This window comes from Prionailurus viverrinus, chromosome D4 (assembly GCF_022837055.1).
Source record: "Prionailurus viverrinus isolate Anna chromosome D4, UM_Priviv_1.0, whole genome shotgun sequence".
NCBI lineage: Eukaryota > Metazoa > Chordata > Mammalia > Carnivora > Felidae > Prionailurus > Prionailurus viverrinus.
In genome coordinates, this window is record NC_062573.1 from 92,217,178 (window position 1) to 92,232,964 (window position 15,787).

General features: G+C 66.1%; 1 protein-coding gene across 5 annotated transcripts in view; it reads left to right on the forward strand.

Annotated features, from left to right (window-relative positions):
- RXRA (retinoid X receptor alpha) overlaps window positions 1–15,787 on the forward strand; it is a 95,567-nt gene that overhangs the window by 25,203 nt on the left and 54,577 nt on the right. The window contains exon 1 of one of the 5 annotated variants that reach the window (XM_047829140.1): window positions 14,557–14,579. The exons of the other annotated variants lie outside the window; for them this stretch is intronic. The gene's annotated coding sequence lies outside the window, so the exon portion shown is untranslated. Of the gene's footprint in view, window positions 1–14,556; window positions 14,580–15,787 lie in introns of those variants that run through there. 5 annotated transcript variants of the gene reach the window in all.

The following is a 15,787-nucleotide window of genomic DNA, read 5'->3' on the forward strand; positions in this document are numbered from 1 at the left end:
CTGTGGGGCCAGCGGGCGTCTGGGCTCTGCTCCCCCAGGCCGCCCTGACCTCATCCCCCCGAACTTGGTGTCCTCCTGGCTGGGGGAGCCCCTGGAGAGGGCAGGGAACCGACACCTCGGGAAATGTGATCCCCTCCCTGGCCTGTGAATATTTCATCAACGGATTAAAAATTGAAGCAGGGCTGCTCCCGGAGGGCGGAGGAGGGGCGCCGTCTCTGTGTCCGGCCTGTTGGAGCATCTTTCTCGGCGACGGAGCCATGTCTGTTAGAACGTGACGTCGCTGTTGAAAATGCCGTTGCGTGGCCTTCTTTAATTAAGATGTAAGAACCAATCTGCTGCCGTGAATGAATCCTTGACCGTCTGAGCGAGAGGCGACGGCGCACAGGAGGGCTGTTGGAGCCGGCGTGCGGGGGGCCTGCGAGTCTTCGGTGGAGGCCACGCGGAGGCTGTGGCGGGGCCTGGGCGTGTGCTGGCATGCGTTGGTGGGGTCATTCTGGTCTGTGCATATACGTAGGCTTGGGTGGGAGAGTCCGGCCTCTGTGTGTGCGCACGTCTGTGCGTGTGCACGTGTGGGGCTGGAGAGGGCCTGGGTGGCTGAGGTCTGGCTTCCCGCCAGTCAGGAGACCTGTCATGCCTGCATTGCCTGGCGCCTGGAGAGCCGGAGCCCTGGCAGCCCTCTGCGGGGGGCGTGAGGTCACACGGGCAGCTTGGGGACGGTGAGGGTCCCAGGTGTGATGTGGGAAGGGTAGGCAGGGCTCGGGTGCAGCAGGGGGACGGTGTACTGGGCCCTGGGGCCGAGGGAGAGAGGGCCTCTTTCCGGGGCTGCCCAGGTGGATTGATGGGTGCCTGGCAAGACCAGAGGGGCGGGCCGGCTGACACGCGGCCTCCGGGCCTAGGGAGCTTGTGCTTGAATGGGTAGTGCCACCGCTCGAGGTGAGTGCGTCAGGGTTCCTGGCAGGTGCACTGGGTCAGGAGGACACGGAGGTGGGGGCATCCAGCCAGGTGGCTGCTTGCCGGGGCCCCCAGGGGTCCGAAAGACTGCATCAGGGCCCCTGGGTGCATCTCAGGCAACAGGGAGGGTGCAGGGGCCCCGCTCCAGGCCCCCCGGCGGGTGCGCCGGGCTTGGCCGTGCTGCCCTGCCCCTCCCCTCCTCTCTGCTGCCCAGTGGCGGGCAGAAGTGGCCCCTCGCCAGGCAGCAGACTGCACAAGGCCGAGTGTCTGGACCACCCAGCCTCCGGCCATTCTCCTGCTGGGCCTCTCTTGGAGCTGATCCCGGCTGCTGACGGGCGGGGCATCGGTTTCCCGGTGCAGGTGCCGAGGGGTTGGGGCCGGGGGGGCGGTGCCCGCCTGGGGGTGCGGCTCTGCGTTCGGTTCTTAATGTCCACGTGTGTGTCCTGCGGGGGCGCAGAGAGTGTCCTGCTTGCTGTTTGCACAGTCAGCCGGGGGAGCAAGGGTGCCCCACTCCCTTTGGGGACGTTGAGGCCTCGGCTGGCCTCTCTGGCAGGCAGGGGGAGGTGGGGGCCGAGTCACCCGAAGCGGGGCTGGTGCACCTTTGTTTGCTCTTTCTCCCGACCGTACCCGTACCTGCAGCACTGAGCCCGCAGTCCCGTCTTCTCCTTGTCTTTCTTTCCCCGGGGACTCAGCCCCTCTTCCTGTCGTGGGCATCACCGGGCATTTTACACCTGGCGGGTCCTGCGGTTTTGGTTGCCGAGCGCGGTGGTTCGGGCCGTGTGGCGCAGGCTGGGCAGGGCAGGCCCAGAGGGGGCTCTGGGGGCCGGGGTCCCCCTGAGCTGGCTCGGCGGGGAAGGGGTGCTGGAGGTGTGCTCCCGAATGTCCCCGGGAGGCCGAGATTCTGGTGGCCTGGGCTGCGGGGTCCTGGGGAGCCCGGGTGGCCTGGGCTGTAGGCGTGCACGTGTGCACGTGCGTGCCTACACCTGTCCACGTGCACGTGTGCTCACAGTTGTACGCGTTAGGCCGGTCTCCCTTCTCGCGGCCTGGCGTTCCTTGCTTTAAGCAGACCTTCACCTGCTTTCAAGAGCGTTGGCTTTACCCAGAGGTGTCCTGTCACCTTCTTGGAACCTGTGTGTCCCCAGCACGCTCCAGGCCTCCTGGAGGTGGCGCCTGGGCACCCCCCTCCTTCTCCAGGTCAGCAGGTGGTCCGCCCCTCCTTGTCTGTCTCTGGGCAGGGGGCTCGAGGGGCCAGGCCTCGGGATGCCAGGCCAGGTGATGCCAGGCCTCGGGAAGGGAAGGGGTGCCTTCGGAACGGGATCCGTTTACAGGGCTGGGTGGACCTTTTTGGTAAGTCAAGCCACCCGGGGTTCCTGACCTCTGTTGGGCGGGGTGATGTTGGCCAGACTCGGGGACGGCTCCGCACACATCCACAGTCCTTGCCGGTCGGGGGACAGTGTTCCGAAGGTGCTGTTTGGATAAGGTCGGGGTGAAGGAGAGGTGCCGCCTGCGAGAGCAGTGGCCCCCAGGCCCCTGGAGAAAGGGAGCCAGGACTAGACCGTGACCTCTTGCCTCCATAACATGTCTCCCCCCACGCCTCTACCTGGGAAGACGGTAGGCGCGTGCGGCCGGCACCCTTGCTCCGGTGGGCCGAGTAAACGGGGCTCAGCAGCGAGGAGTCTGGGTCTGGGCCCTGGCAGGAGGGTGTGCCGTGCCGGGTTGGTGGCACAGGAGGACGGGAGGACGGCACAGGAAGAGGCACGTGCCCTGGGGGGCTGGCCGGGGTCCTCGGCCCCCCGCTGCTCCTGCAGCCGGGCTCCTCCACCCAGAGCTGAGCCAGGGGGGCTGTGTCTGTCGTTGTCCTGACTCATGCAGAATCGTCGGCTGCTCACTGCCTCAGGTTCCACGTCCTCTGTCCTCAAGCAGCCCGGCGGAGGAGGCCTTCCGGAGGAGGTGCCGGGGTGAACGGATCTCCCGCCCTAACCGCAGCCTCGCGTGGGCCAGCCCGTGGCGCTCGCCGTGGCTGCCCTTCGGGGCCACGGGTGGAGTTTGCAAAGCACCCTGTGCCCGGGCCACACCCCACACCAACTAGACCAGCGGCCCCAGGGGTGTGCCCGGGCGCTGGGGCTTCTCAGTGACTCCCTGACGGGTCCTAACGTGCCATCAGGTCGAGACCCACCGGCTCAGGGCATCCGGGTCACGTTCCTGGGTGCCCTCCGCACGGCTCCGCGTGAGCGCCGGGCATCCGTGAGACTCCAGTCTTCAGGAGCTCTGTTGTTGCCGTGAGCCTCAGATCTGGGTCAGACCGCCCTCCCGGGCCCTGGGCCCTCCGTATTCCTCAGGCGATGATTATCCCAGCCCTCAATCTGTGGCTTCTGTCTGTAGATCCGTGCACTCTGACTGTCCTTGCAGGGGCCACAGGAAGTGTCACTGGGGAGTTTGGGAGCCTGCCCCAGAGTTCTGGCATGTTTGGACCAGAGTGACCCCCAGAGAGACTGGCCCCCCTGCTCTCAGGAAGCTGCGTGTATGGGGTCTCCGTCGTAGAAAGGCCCAGGACGCAGAATTCCGTGAAGAACACATATCCCTCTCTCATCTGCCCATGTTGGCCTTTGGGGTCCAGGGTGGGGCTGGGGCTGGGCATCCCTGAGCCCTCCTCTACGCCAGGCTCCCCTCTGCCCGCACAGTGCTTGGGCACCACCCCCGGGCGAGAGGGGCAGCGGCTTTGCTGGGGAGGCCCCTGCTGCCCGTGTCTCTGTCTCCCCCCCCCCCCCCCCCCCCCGGGTCCGTCCTCATCTGGCAGAAGCGCGGTCCCCAGGCCCTGGGATCTGTGCCGCGGGTTTCCTGGGTCAGTGTGAGCAGTGCTGGGTGGGCCATGCGGCTTGTCCAGCTTGGAGGGGGCAGGGAGCCCTTGTCCGGCGGGCCCCGGCCTGTCAGCGAAAACCAGCCCGAGCCTCGCTGTGGGTCTGGGAGGTGTCGGAAAGCACCCTCACCCCCGCGCCTTCCTGGCCTTGGCGTCCTGGTCTTGCCCTCGGGAGGGCTGGGTTGGCGAACGATGCTCAAGTGCTCACGGCTCAGCCCGGCCCAGGGGTCGCTGTTGGTCAGTGTGGGTCACTCTCTCCTCCCCGGGGCCGCACGTCCCGGCTGGCGCAGGGAGGGAGAGGCCCAGGCCCGGAACAAGGGGCTTGGTGAAGCAGCTGTCCGCAGCGAGGTTTCAGAGTGCCCTCTGTGGCCAGGGCGGGATGAGGGCTGTTGGGGGTGGGGGGACGCACCCAGCTTCTATTTCCATGCACGGCAGCCTGGAAGGGCGGCGGGTCCTTGCCACACCACGGAGGCAGGTAGGGACCCGGCTGTCTCGTACAGGTTGGAACGCTGCTGGGGGTTCCTCCCAGGGCCCTGGGCTCTGTCCTGCCCAGGAATCTGCACATTTTGGAAAGCTTTGTGGCACCCTGGTCCTGGGAGACCGGAGGTTTTGAGGTCGGCCTGCTCCCAAGGGTCAGAGAAGCGCTGAGTGGGGGAGGCTGGACTGTGGCTGGGTTCTGGAGTGGCCACCTGCCCTCCGGGATGGCTGCTGGGCCTTGATGTACCCCTCCCCCCGCCCCTCGCCCTCCCGCAGGGCGGCAGGGCCTGTCCGAGGCCAGGTCTCCCTCTTCTCGGGGCTGGAAGACCACGAACCCTGCTGGCCGTCCTGGGGGGCTGGGGGCTGGGGCAGGCGGGGGCTTTCCTTGGGAGCCGCCCCACCTTCATCCGACTTCTCAGCACCCCACCCTGTGGACTACATCGGTCTGTTGTGGGCGACCCCCACTGGGGAGCAGGGCGTGTGGGCAGGTGACTCAGACGGCCTGAGCCAGGCTTTCCTCAGCAGTGAATTGGGGGGAAAAGAGTCGTGTGTTGGGTTTTTGTCGAGTGGAAAGGAATTATCCAGCTCACGCCTGGGACACATGCGGGCGGTCGGGCCGGGCCCATGAGAACGGTCCCTGACGGACCTCCAGACCAAGGGGGCTGAGGGACCCCACCGTGTACCCGCCGCAGAGCCCTGCAGATGAGCGTGCCTGGGCCAGACGCCCCTCTATCCAGAGAAGGCTCGGGGAGAGTTAGTGCCTCACCCGAGGGCACCAGCCCCTGTCCCCCAGTGAAGGGCCTGAGAGCGCTGGTGATGGTCCTGTTCGGTGGCTCTTGGACCGGACACCCTTGAGCCCCAGACTGGGCGTATGGTGGACCTTCTCATCGTGGGCCCGCTGGAAGGGAAGGGCACCGCGTGGCTGGTGGCAGGTGTGTCCTCACAGTTGGGAAAGAGCTGCTTTCTCAGGGGTATGGCCACACCGCGCCAGCCTCACCCTGCCCTGGGGCTGGCTCAGCCTCCAGCTTGTCACGGAGGGCGGCTCCCTGGGGCCCGCTCGCCTGTCTCCTCCCTACCCGGCACCCAGCGGGCAGGCGGCCCCGGAGCCCCAGCACCCAGGCTCCTGCAGGGCACCCCCAGGAGGCCTCGGGCCCCTCGCAGGGCTGGGGAGCAGTGGAGGCGCATCTAGGGCAGAAACAGAACAAAACAAGAATCCGCCCCCAGCCCCCAGCCCACACCCCGAGTCTTCTTATCTGTTCCAGGGCCTGTTGCAATCTCTTGCTTGGTGCCGTGGGGAAATGCGATGGTGAGATAGTTGTCAGGCGAGGACTGTCTGGGCCAGTCGGACAGGTTTGGTTCCTGCCCGGGGTGGAGGGGAGAACCTGGCCGGAGGTCACTGCCTAGAGCGGGCGGCTCATGTAGGCTCCTTGCGGGTCCTGAGAAAGGGGGCTTTGCACAGAGCAGGGGACTGGCTGGCGGACGTAATCGAGAGCAGATTTTAGGTAGAAAATGCCCTACCCAGCCAGAAGTCAGATTTCTGCTAGTCAGAACCTTCTGGAACACAGACATGTGCCAGAAGGAGGCAAAAAGGGCTACCCTCAGCTCGGATCCTCTGTTCTTAGAAACTTGTAAATCATGGTTTCTTAGTAAGTTTATCAGTTTTGCCCTGGTGACCTTTGACCTGTCTTATCATAGGACAAGACCTCGGGGACAGTTTGTAGCAAACCCGAGTTTAGCAGGGAGAAGTGACAGCCGAGGAGGAGGCAGAAGATACCAACTGTGACCTGGGCCACCCAGTGAAAGGGTGCCCTGGGGACACGGGCACGTGGGGGAAACGGATCGTGGGATCTTTTTGAGACTCTGGGACATGGTTGGAATGAGCTGTGATGCTTCCGTGTGCTTCCATGGACAGACCCTGGTCGTCCACCACCCGAGGGTCATCTCCTTCACGGCGGTCCCCACAGGAGGCCGCGTGTCGCTTCTGAGAGGCCGCCCTGGTGCCCCACCCCCGGCCTGGGCCAAGAGTGAGCTCTCTTCCCCGTCGGGGCTGAAATGGCAGACTCTGTCCAGCCCAGCCGGGGTGTCCTTGCCTGGTGAGGATCCCAGCTCAATGAGCCGCAAGCCGGCCAGGAGGCCCGTCAGACTGTCAGAGGCCACAGTCTTCAGGCAGGAGGTGGGCAAGGGTGCAGGGTGTAGTTGAGGCGAGGGACGGGACTTGGGCAGTTGCGGTCCTGGGTGAAAAGCGTCTCCGTTAACCTGGGCTGGGGTGGAGCTTTTGGGAAGGCTTCCTGGAAGAAGCGACAGTCTACAGGTCCAGACGAGGGAGCAGCCTATGCAGAGGCCTGTGCAGAGAGGAGTCCTGGGTGTGTGCGGGGAGGTCAAGAGCTGAGGCCTGGCAGGTCTCAGGGGCCCCGTATGAAGTCTGGACTTGACCCTGTGGGAATCGTGGAAGCGTTGTGTGCGGGAACCAGACGGTCCAGGCGCAGAGAATTCTCCAGGAATCCCGGGATCTGGCTTTCCAGGCTTCTGTTTGGGTGTGGTTCCAGCAGAGAAGAGCTGCCTTGGGCCCTCCCTCCCCCGCTCTCCTGGGCCTGGTCATCAGTCAGCAGGACAGGGCAGGGCCTTCAGCCCTGGCGGAGACAGGCTGTTCCTGGGGCGGGCCTGGGCCAGGGCTGGGGTCTCCGTGAGGTGGCGCGGCCGCCTTGGGAGTGTTGGCAGGTCTGAGCCTGGCCTGTGTCTGAGAGTGTGCTGCTCAGGTGGCAGGGTGGCGGTGGGGGGAGCGGAAGCCCTGCGATGGGCGGCCCTGGGCTCAGGGGAGGGGTGGGGGTCCCAGGACAGGAGAAGGGAGGTGCAGGTGGAGCCCTCGTGGGCCAAGCCTCCCCACCCCCCCCCCCCCCATGACAGTGGGGCCCATTCTGTTCGGGGAGCATTTATTGAGCACGCCTGGGTACAGGAGAAGCTTGGGGGAAGGCCCAGGAAGAGTTCGGGTCTGCAGCCAGAGAGTCGGGGGGCTGGGCGGAGGCTGGGTGAGGACCGAGGTGCAGAAGTGGCCGTGGAGAGCTGTCCCGGGCCATCGTAGGTGAGAGCGAGGGGGCAAATGTTCCTTTCGGTTGGGCTCTGGGGGGGTCCCTGCTCCATCTGAGGGTACCTTAGGGCCAGATTTGAAAGCCACCGATCTCACTCTGCAGCTGGGGAAACTGAGGCCCAGCAGGGGACACCCACACCCAAGGCCATGCAGACCCTGACGAGGGTGTGTCGGGTTCAGTGGCTTTGACGGGGCGCCCTTGGGCCTCTTGTGTTTTGGAGTGCGGCCCTGAGATAATTACGCGGCAGTAATGAGCTAATTAGTCATGGTGGTTGCCCTCTCCCAGCCCCCCAGCCCCTCTTTCTCGCCTCAGGGGACGCTGGAGTGTGGCTCTGTCTGCTAGAGGTGCTGGGCCACTGAGGGTGGGACCCCCGGGGAGGTAGCTAACCCCCTCTCCCCATCAGTGGGCCTGGATTGGTTTTTCCTGACCTGGATGAAGACGGCTCACTGAGTCCGCTGAATACATAGAATCGTTTGTGGCCCGAATCCTAGGAGAGGGCTGGGTGCGTGTGGCATCGGGGTCCAGAACAAGCTAGGGTTGAGCCCTGGTGGGAGCAGCTGGCAGGCTGCACCCCCGCTCTCACTGGGGTGTGGAAGGTCCTGTGACAGCTCTTGGTGCCCTGGCCCGGGCCCCAGGCCGCCTCCCGTCTGTTTCCCTCTCGGGCAGGGCAGCCTGGAAGGGGCCCTGGACGGGCCTGGCCTGTGCAGGGAAGGGGCTCGTGCAGCCTGGTTCCTCATCGCCCCACCAAAGGGCGGCAGAAGGTTCTGGAGCTGCCCGGGGTCCCGAGGCTGGCAAGGGGGCGGGGAGCCAGGCAGGGCAGTGGTGCAGTGACGTCATTCCCAGGGCTAAGTGCCGCTGCAGGCTGCACACGGCAGGCCGGTTTCCTCTGGCCCCTTTGGAGGAGGCCCTTCCCTGAGGCCCTGCTTTCACCGCGTCTTGCCTGGGGGCGGCCCAGGATCCCCGGGCTGGCCGCGGGGTGCTGGGCCAGCGCCACACTCCCTACACACTCGCCTGTTGTCAGGGGTGGGGGCAGAGCGGGCAGGAAGCAGCTGTTCTTTCCCGCTGCCACCCCTGCTGGTCACGGGATGGTGCCCGGTGGCCCTGCACCAGCCTCGGGTGCGAGCGTGGCCCCTCTGAGCCTGCTTCCTTTCCCCGGTGTGGGTGCCCACGCCCCTGCAGGTGCCGCTGCCACCGTGGCTCACGGCTCGGGTGTGTGGAAGCTTCATTAGCAACGGAGGAACCTGATCGGGCGTCGGGCAGGCGGCGCTTTGGCCGCCGGCCCTGCCTTGTGTGGGGCCAGACCTGGGATCTGAGGCCTCTGGCTGGGGTCTCACCATCCAGGCCTTGGGGGGCAGTGTGAGCAGGGGCTGCCCCCAGCAGGGCCACGGCCTGGGACCTCCATCCGGGCTGAGGTGGGGCAGGCCCCAGTGGGCGCTGGGCGCTCAGGAAGGCAGGGCCCCCTGGGACCGCGATCTGGGGCAGGGGAGGTTGTGGGGAGGGGGGGGTCCCTTCCCCAGTGGCTGTCAGAGCCCTTGAGCCCTGTCTTTCTGGTCTGGGGTCTGGGAGCCCCCTCCGGGTGGTCTTGGAATCCAGGAAGCCTGGCAAGTTTTCTGGGGTGCCTCTGGCCGGAGGAGCCCCCACACCGTGCCTGGCTTGGGCCCCCCACTGCCTTTCGTAAGCTCCTCCTCTCCCCGGCTCTAGCCAGGTCTTATCTGATGGGAGAGAGCGGGCCTTTTGGTGTCAGACTTGACTTTCCCACGTGCCCTGCCATCTGACTCATCACGTTAACGTAGTAACCGTTTTGCTGATTTGTTTATCGGCTAATGATTCTGGAACTTTCTCTGGGTCAGGCACCTGGTCTCAGAGCCAGAGGGGAACTTAGAGATCCTGTTTAATGTTCTCATTTCACAGATGGGGAAACTGAGGCCTCTCTCGAGGCAGGTGGCTGTCTCTGTGCTGTTCCCACCCCCCCCCCCCCACCCCCCGGACACCACCCTGGGTCCCATGACCAGCTCGAGCTGAGGGCCTACTGCGTGCAGAGGCTCATTTGAGGACCTGCCCCACTGTCCCGTGCATCCCACCGCATCCTTCTCTCCCTAAATGTCCCCGTGTGGCGTCCACGCTCCATCCAGCCCCAGTCCATCCGGTGGGGGGCATGGGCTGTCTGGGGCTGGGACACAGTGTCGGGCAGGTGCAGGTGACAGATAGGGCTGCAGGCATGGAGGTGCTGGGGCTCCCAGAGATGAACACCCCTAACACAATTCATCAGGGACTGTGTGCTGCTGGTGGTCACACGGTCATTCGTTGGTAACGAGCTTTGTGGCACCATAATTTGTGCCTCTTAATTGCCAAGCAGGCACCTAATGGCTCTGGAGGTTCCTTGTTTGGGAACAGGCTTGTGGCTCTCAGGGCTGCCTTCCTTCCGCCTAAGTGACCAGGTGGTGGTAGAAGCTTCCAGAGCAAGAGCTCAGAGCCTGGGCACCTTGGGTGTCCTCCTGGTCTAACCCGGGCTGGAGATTCCCCTGCCAGTCTGCAGACTGGGGACAACAGTGTCCCCTGCAGTGAGCACCCTGGGGGGGCCGGGATGTTCCCACAGCCTTGCTGGGCAGGCGTCTTGGCTCCTGTAGGGACAGCCCCGCAGTGCAGCCATCGAACTTGGCCCTCTCCCAGCCCTGAGCTCGCCCCTGGCTGGCACCGCCTCTCCTGGCCTTTGTCCCACTTCCCGTGTGGGTTGGGAGGGGACGCGGCTCTGGACGGACGGTGAGCGGTGCTTGTCCATGCTGCGGTGGTGCTGCCCCGCCTGCCTTCCGTGGGTCCCCGTTGTCCTTGGGCTAACCTGCATCCCTAGCCCCTGCCCCGCCTGGAGCCTCAGCCCAGGTGCACGCGTCCCGCAGCCTGGACCAGCCCCACAGGGGGCTCTGCTGGATGGGGCATCTCCTGGACCCCTTCCCAAGTCGGGGTCCCCGTCGGATGCTCCCACAGCCCCCAGCATCTTTCCCTTGTGCCCCAAGCTCCATGGCTTTGGTGGCTTGTCCCCACCTGGCTGTGAGCCCCGAGGGGGCAGGAGCCACGCCAGGCTGGGCACAGGGGCTCCTGTGGCCAGTCCCTCTGAGCAGGAGAGGCAAGAGGCCCCCCCGGAGTGACACTTGGGGTCTGTGTGGGAGCCGTAGCTGAGCCAGGCCACAGGGCTTCACCTCGCTCTCACCGCCCACCCGAGCCCGTGCCTTGCCTCCCTCCCACACTCCTTTCTTCCTGCCCAGGCTCTGCTGACACTGTTATACCACCAGGAGCCCCTCCCTCCCACCTGCCTCCCCTCCTGGTGGTGCCGGGTGCTCATTTCTGCAGTGCTCCGCCTGGGGACACAGACCCAGCCGGGGGGCACCATGTCTGGTGATGGATGTAACCCTAGTGATGGCTGCGGGCCAGTGGGGCGGCAGGACCTCGTGGCTCTCCGTCCCCACACATCCAGCCACGGCCTGCCTGCTTCCGAGGCGTCCCGTTCCCTGCGGAGCCCACGGGGCCGTCCGCCCACCCCTTCCCTGCCAGGAGGGGAGGGGTGGAAAGCGTCCATTTAGAGGATCCACTGATTTCGCCGCTCACCGGTTTCCCATCTGAGCGCCCATCCCTGGCGGGCTCGGGGTGGACCGGGCACGCAGGCTCTCTACCGAGTGCTGGCCCGCTTCTCACCCCTCACCCCTGCAGGGGCTCCCGTGTCTGCATGGCTGTTTGCTGCTGTCTGGGTTCTGTGACTTTCTGCCACCATCTCCAGGAAGGCCCCAGGTGGTGCCCGCGGCCACAGGGCCGTGTGAAGCTGCGGCGAGGACGCTGCCAGGAGCCGGGCATCCTGAGCCGGGCCGGGTACTGAGTGCACGTCGGTGCTCGGCTAATGTGGTGGCACGGCTGCCCGTCTGCCTGGGCGTGGTCGGCGTGGCCCCTGCGTCCTAAGGACGGCCCCGCGCTGCCCCTTGCCGACGCGGACGCGGACGCTGAGGGCGCCCGGTCGGGAGGGCGCGCTGGGCCTCCTCACGTCCAGGGCAGCGCCCACTTTCCGGCACACGCGGGTTCAGGCGCGGACTCTGGAGTGAGCCTCGGGCTCCCTACGGTCTGTAATCCCCACTCGTTTTAGGAGTTCGGGGAGGAGTCTTCCCTGAGAACGTTACAGCTGAGAGGCGGTGGTCCACGCCGCGAGCGGGCTTTCTGCTCTTGGCCTCTAGACTCCTGCCGTGGTGTTGTGACTGATCTTTCTTTCCCTCCAAATCTCAAGCTGAATCAAGGCCTCTTCTCACCGAGCTGAGCTTCCAAGGTTCACGGCGTCTTGTCTGAGGTGCAGGCGCTCGGGGACAGGGTGCCGGAGCAGTGGGGCGGGAGCTCATGGGCCCCGGGCGGGGCAGAAGGTCAGGTGAGCGTCCGACGTGCGGGGGCCTGGAACCCCAGTGGAGACAGGCCAGGTGATCTGCTAAGAGGATCCAGGATGGGCCTTTGCTGACACTAATGACAGAAGCCCCTTACGGGTGCCTACCTGTCACGGGCACTGTCCCTTCTCGGGTCGCAACAGCCTAACGGGGCAGTTTACAGTTTGGAAGCTGAGGCCCCGACAGGTCGGACTGGGATTCTCACTGGGGCCTTGCCCTGCTCGCCTGGCCTTGGCCTCCTCTGGGACTTCTGGGTGGCTTCCTGCTGGAGGTGACCTGGGCTGGGTCAGGGAGGTGGTGGCTGTGGGCCCTGAGTGCCCGAGGCGGAGCTGACCTCCTGGCCCTGGCTGGAGAGCATTATGGATGAGGACGTCTGTCCCCTCTCGCTGCTTCCCCTGCCTCTCAGAAGAGAGCAGGCAGGCCGGAGAGAGCTGTGCCCTATGCCCGGGCACCCTGTGTGAGGGGCCAGTCCTGCAGTGTCTGGGGTGGGGGGTTCCTACGGTGAAGGCTGTGCGGGTTCGGGTGGGGAACGGAGCTAGGGTCGGGGTGCAGGTTGCGCCCCAGGCCCCGGGGAAAGCATCCATGCGTGCCGTCTCACAGGGTCCTCCCGAGAACCCCCTTTGAAGACGAAGAGGTGGAGACTCAGGGCCACACCTCAGCCCACCAGCAGCTGGCCAGAAGCCCCTCTGCCCACCTGTTCTTTCCTTTGGGGGGCAGTGGTACCTGGGCGGGTGAGCCAGAGAGGTAGCTGGGGCCCGGGTCCTGGGTGTGCCCGGAGCGTCGGCCATCCCAGCCTCGGGGACACTTTGGCCGGTGCACCTGCTCCGAGAAAAGCAGCTGTACCACATGTTCCGAGAGACCTGACCGTTCTTGGCTTATCTGGGGTCTTACACACAACGGCCTCAGTGTGGATGGGGGGCTCTGGGGCCGTGTGTGGCCAGGCCCCCTGCTCCACCCTCTTCAGCTGTTGCTAGCTGGACGAGGCCAGTGCCAGGCCCCAGGGTTTGTGCTGTGTGTGGACCGAGCTCTTACTGACCCTCAGTGTACCCGGGATGGGACAGTTGGTTTGACCTTAGTGGCTGCAGACCCTGGCCAGGGGTGGCTGTGAGGGGCCAGGCAGACTCAAGGAGGGGCACTTGGAAGGAAAGGAAGATGTGTCAGGCAGAAAGAATCCCCCCACCCTGTCATCCTGCCCGGTTCAGGCCTGATTTGGGGAAGGAGTCCCATGTGGGGTGGGGCTGGCCAGGGAGGTACATGCAAATGCTCAGCAATGAAGCTGAGTCCTCTGTCGGGGGGATCGGGGGTCAGGGGTCAGGTGAGTGACCTCTAGGAGCAGTATTCTGTCCTGGCTGGAGCCTCAAGACCACGGGATTTTGGTGGCACCCCCTCCTTCCTGGAGGGGTTGGGTGGGCACGTCCTCAGCATCTCGGGCCGGCCCCCGGGTGCTTCAGCAGCAGCCCGGGAGAGGTGCCCCTGCCGGGCACAGACGGGAGACTGAGGCTCGGAGACGCGGGGGCCACAGCGGAGGGGCTGCGGTCCCAGGGTGGGTGGTGTCTTGGCTCCTGTCCCGCCTGGGTGGTCTTGGGCGCGCACACGCAGGGAGGGGCAGCGGCCTGTGCTCTCCCACCCTCCCGGGTCCACGGGCCTGGGCGCGGGCTCAGGAATCCCACATTATCTCAGGCCGCTTCCAGCTCCCTCAGCAGGGCGCGGGGCCGCTCCCCTCTCGCACCACCGACCACATCTGGATCGCATTACCTCGGGGTGTCGGCGGCACAGCGGCCGGCCGCGGCGGGCTCCCGGGGGCAGCGGAAGTGGCCCCCTCCCCAGCACCGGCCGCGGCTGCCCCCTGCCCCAGGCCCCCCTGGACAGGAGAGGCTGGCCTGGGGCCAGTGTGGCCGTGGGAGGGTGGGGACGACCGTCCCTCCTCTCGGGGTGTGCCCCTCTCCCCGCCCACGAGGAGCCGGGTGGGGCTGGAGAGGGTCTCTGTTGGCCTGGTCTTCCAGCTTCGGGGGAGTAGCACCTGGAAATCCAGCCTCAGCGTGTGAAGGGCCCCGGAGAGACTGTCCCCACGACAGCTGCGACGACGTGGGCGTGCGGGGAACTGAGCCCCAGAAAGGTGGATCGCTCGCTTGAGGCCGAGCAGTGCCCCGGCAGGCCCTGCGGGGCCGTGGACGCTGTGCGCCCTGGAGGGGCAGCCGGGGCGGCGGCCTTGGGGCCTCGGCGGGCTGGCGGTGCAGAGGGGGACCGGCCGCCTGGAGACCGGGTGTGAACCCAGGCGGGCTCTTAGCCCCCTGCCAGGCCGTCGGGGCCTTTGGGGTGTGTCCTGGGCGTGGAGTCTGCCTTCATGCTGCCTCCCAGGCCTTCGCTTGCCCCCCTGGGCAGTGGGCGTGTGTGGGCGCACGCACCCGCCCAGGGGCACAGCGCGTCCTTAGCGCCGGCGGGTGGAGGGCTTCGAGGGGCGACGCCGTGCCGGCTTCTCCCTACCAGGTGCCACCCCGGGACCTGCCCAGCCCGGTTCTGGCAGCCCCGCTCAGCCAGCACTTTTCGCTGACCCGGCAGGAACTGCTAATTAAGCTAATAGTTCCCAGAGCTCCCTGACATCAGTTGATGGTATCTCTGCGATAAGACGCTCTCTGCCTGCTTGGCGTAATTTGTCATTAAACAAACACCGCTCGGCTCGCTCTGGAGCCACCTCTCCCCTCCTCGGAGAGGCCGCCTGTGTGGTTGTGCTCCAGGCCTGGGCTGCCCCGCGAGGGCACCCCGCTTCTGCGACGCCCGGGAGCCTGGCTGCAGCGGGTATGATCTGGGGGGGGGGGGGTCTCCCCAGCCCCTGGGGACTCTTCCCAGTGTCTGAGGGGTGAAGCGGGGGGCTTCCCCAGCCCCATCCTGGGGAATAGCAGCCTGCAGAAGATGAACAGCAGGGCGGTGGTCCCCGTAAAGCTACACCTCGTCCTGGACCTTGTCTGAGCGGGCCCCTGTCCCTGCAGCGGCCTCCTCCCAGTGAAGGAGGACACGCCTGGGTGTGTGGCCCTGCCTGCTCCCAGCTCTTGCTCCCTCCCTTGCTGCCCGGTGCCCCCACAGGCTCCGCGAAGGGCTGCTCAGGGCTTGACGGGGGCGTGGCCAGGCCTCCTTCCAGAAAGAAGGGCAGCGGTCCCAGGGCTCCGATGAGGGTGCCCCTGTGGGCTCGGGGGCTCCCTCCCAGCCCCGGTCACCCCCTGCCAGGGGGCCTCCCTGTGCTCTGGTGCGGTAGAGATGCTCCCTGTGGAGTGAAAAGGCCCAGGCAGCAGAAGGTTCTGGAAAGTTGGCTGTCTTGCCTCGAGAGAGAGAGCGGGTGTGCTGTTCTGTGGGTGGTGCACACGTGTGTGTGCACGTGTGGCTGTGGGGGTTGGTGGCCGCCACACCTCTGAGGGCCTTTTGGGCCCTGCTGTCCCCACGAGCTCCCCACCCAGGGCCCCCTTCCCCGCACGTGCTGCCTGGGCTTGGGAGTCATGGGCCTGGTCCACGGTTCCACCTGGGGCAGCTGGGTGACCTTAGCGCATTCCCCCCGGGCCAGGCGGGCCTCCGTCCCCACGCTGCCCCACCGTCTCCTGCAGCCTTATGGCTTGGAGGCGGCAAGGGGGATTGGAGAGGCCAAATCGGGAGACCCCTCCTTCCAGCTCAAGGCCCCATCTAACCCGGAAGCTTGCACGCAAACACATGGGTGTGCATGCACACACACATACATGTACACTTGCACGGGGACCCCGACTCGCGCAGGCCGGTGTGAGGAGCAGGTGGCAGCCTCGGCTGGGCACGTGGCGGGGGGCGCCTGACTGCCTGACTCCCCGGATCTGGCCTCGGTCTCCTGATGTGGGGACAGGAAGGAGGCCCGCCAGTCCTCACCAGCAGATGCCTTCAGGGGCCTCAGGGGGCCGTGTGGGCTGACGGTTTGGATGTCCTCGGACCTGAGCTTGAACCCTGGCTCCACTGCCGCCTGGCAGAGCCTGCTCTCCCCCGACAGGCTC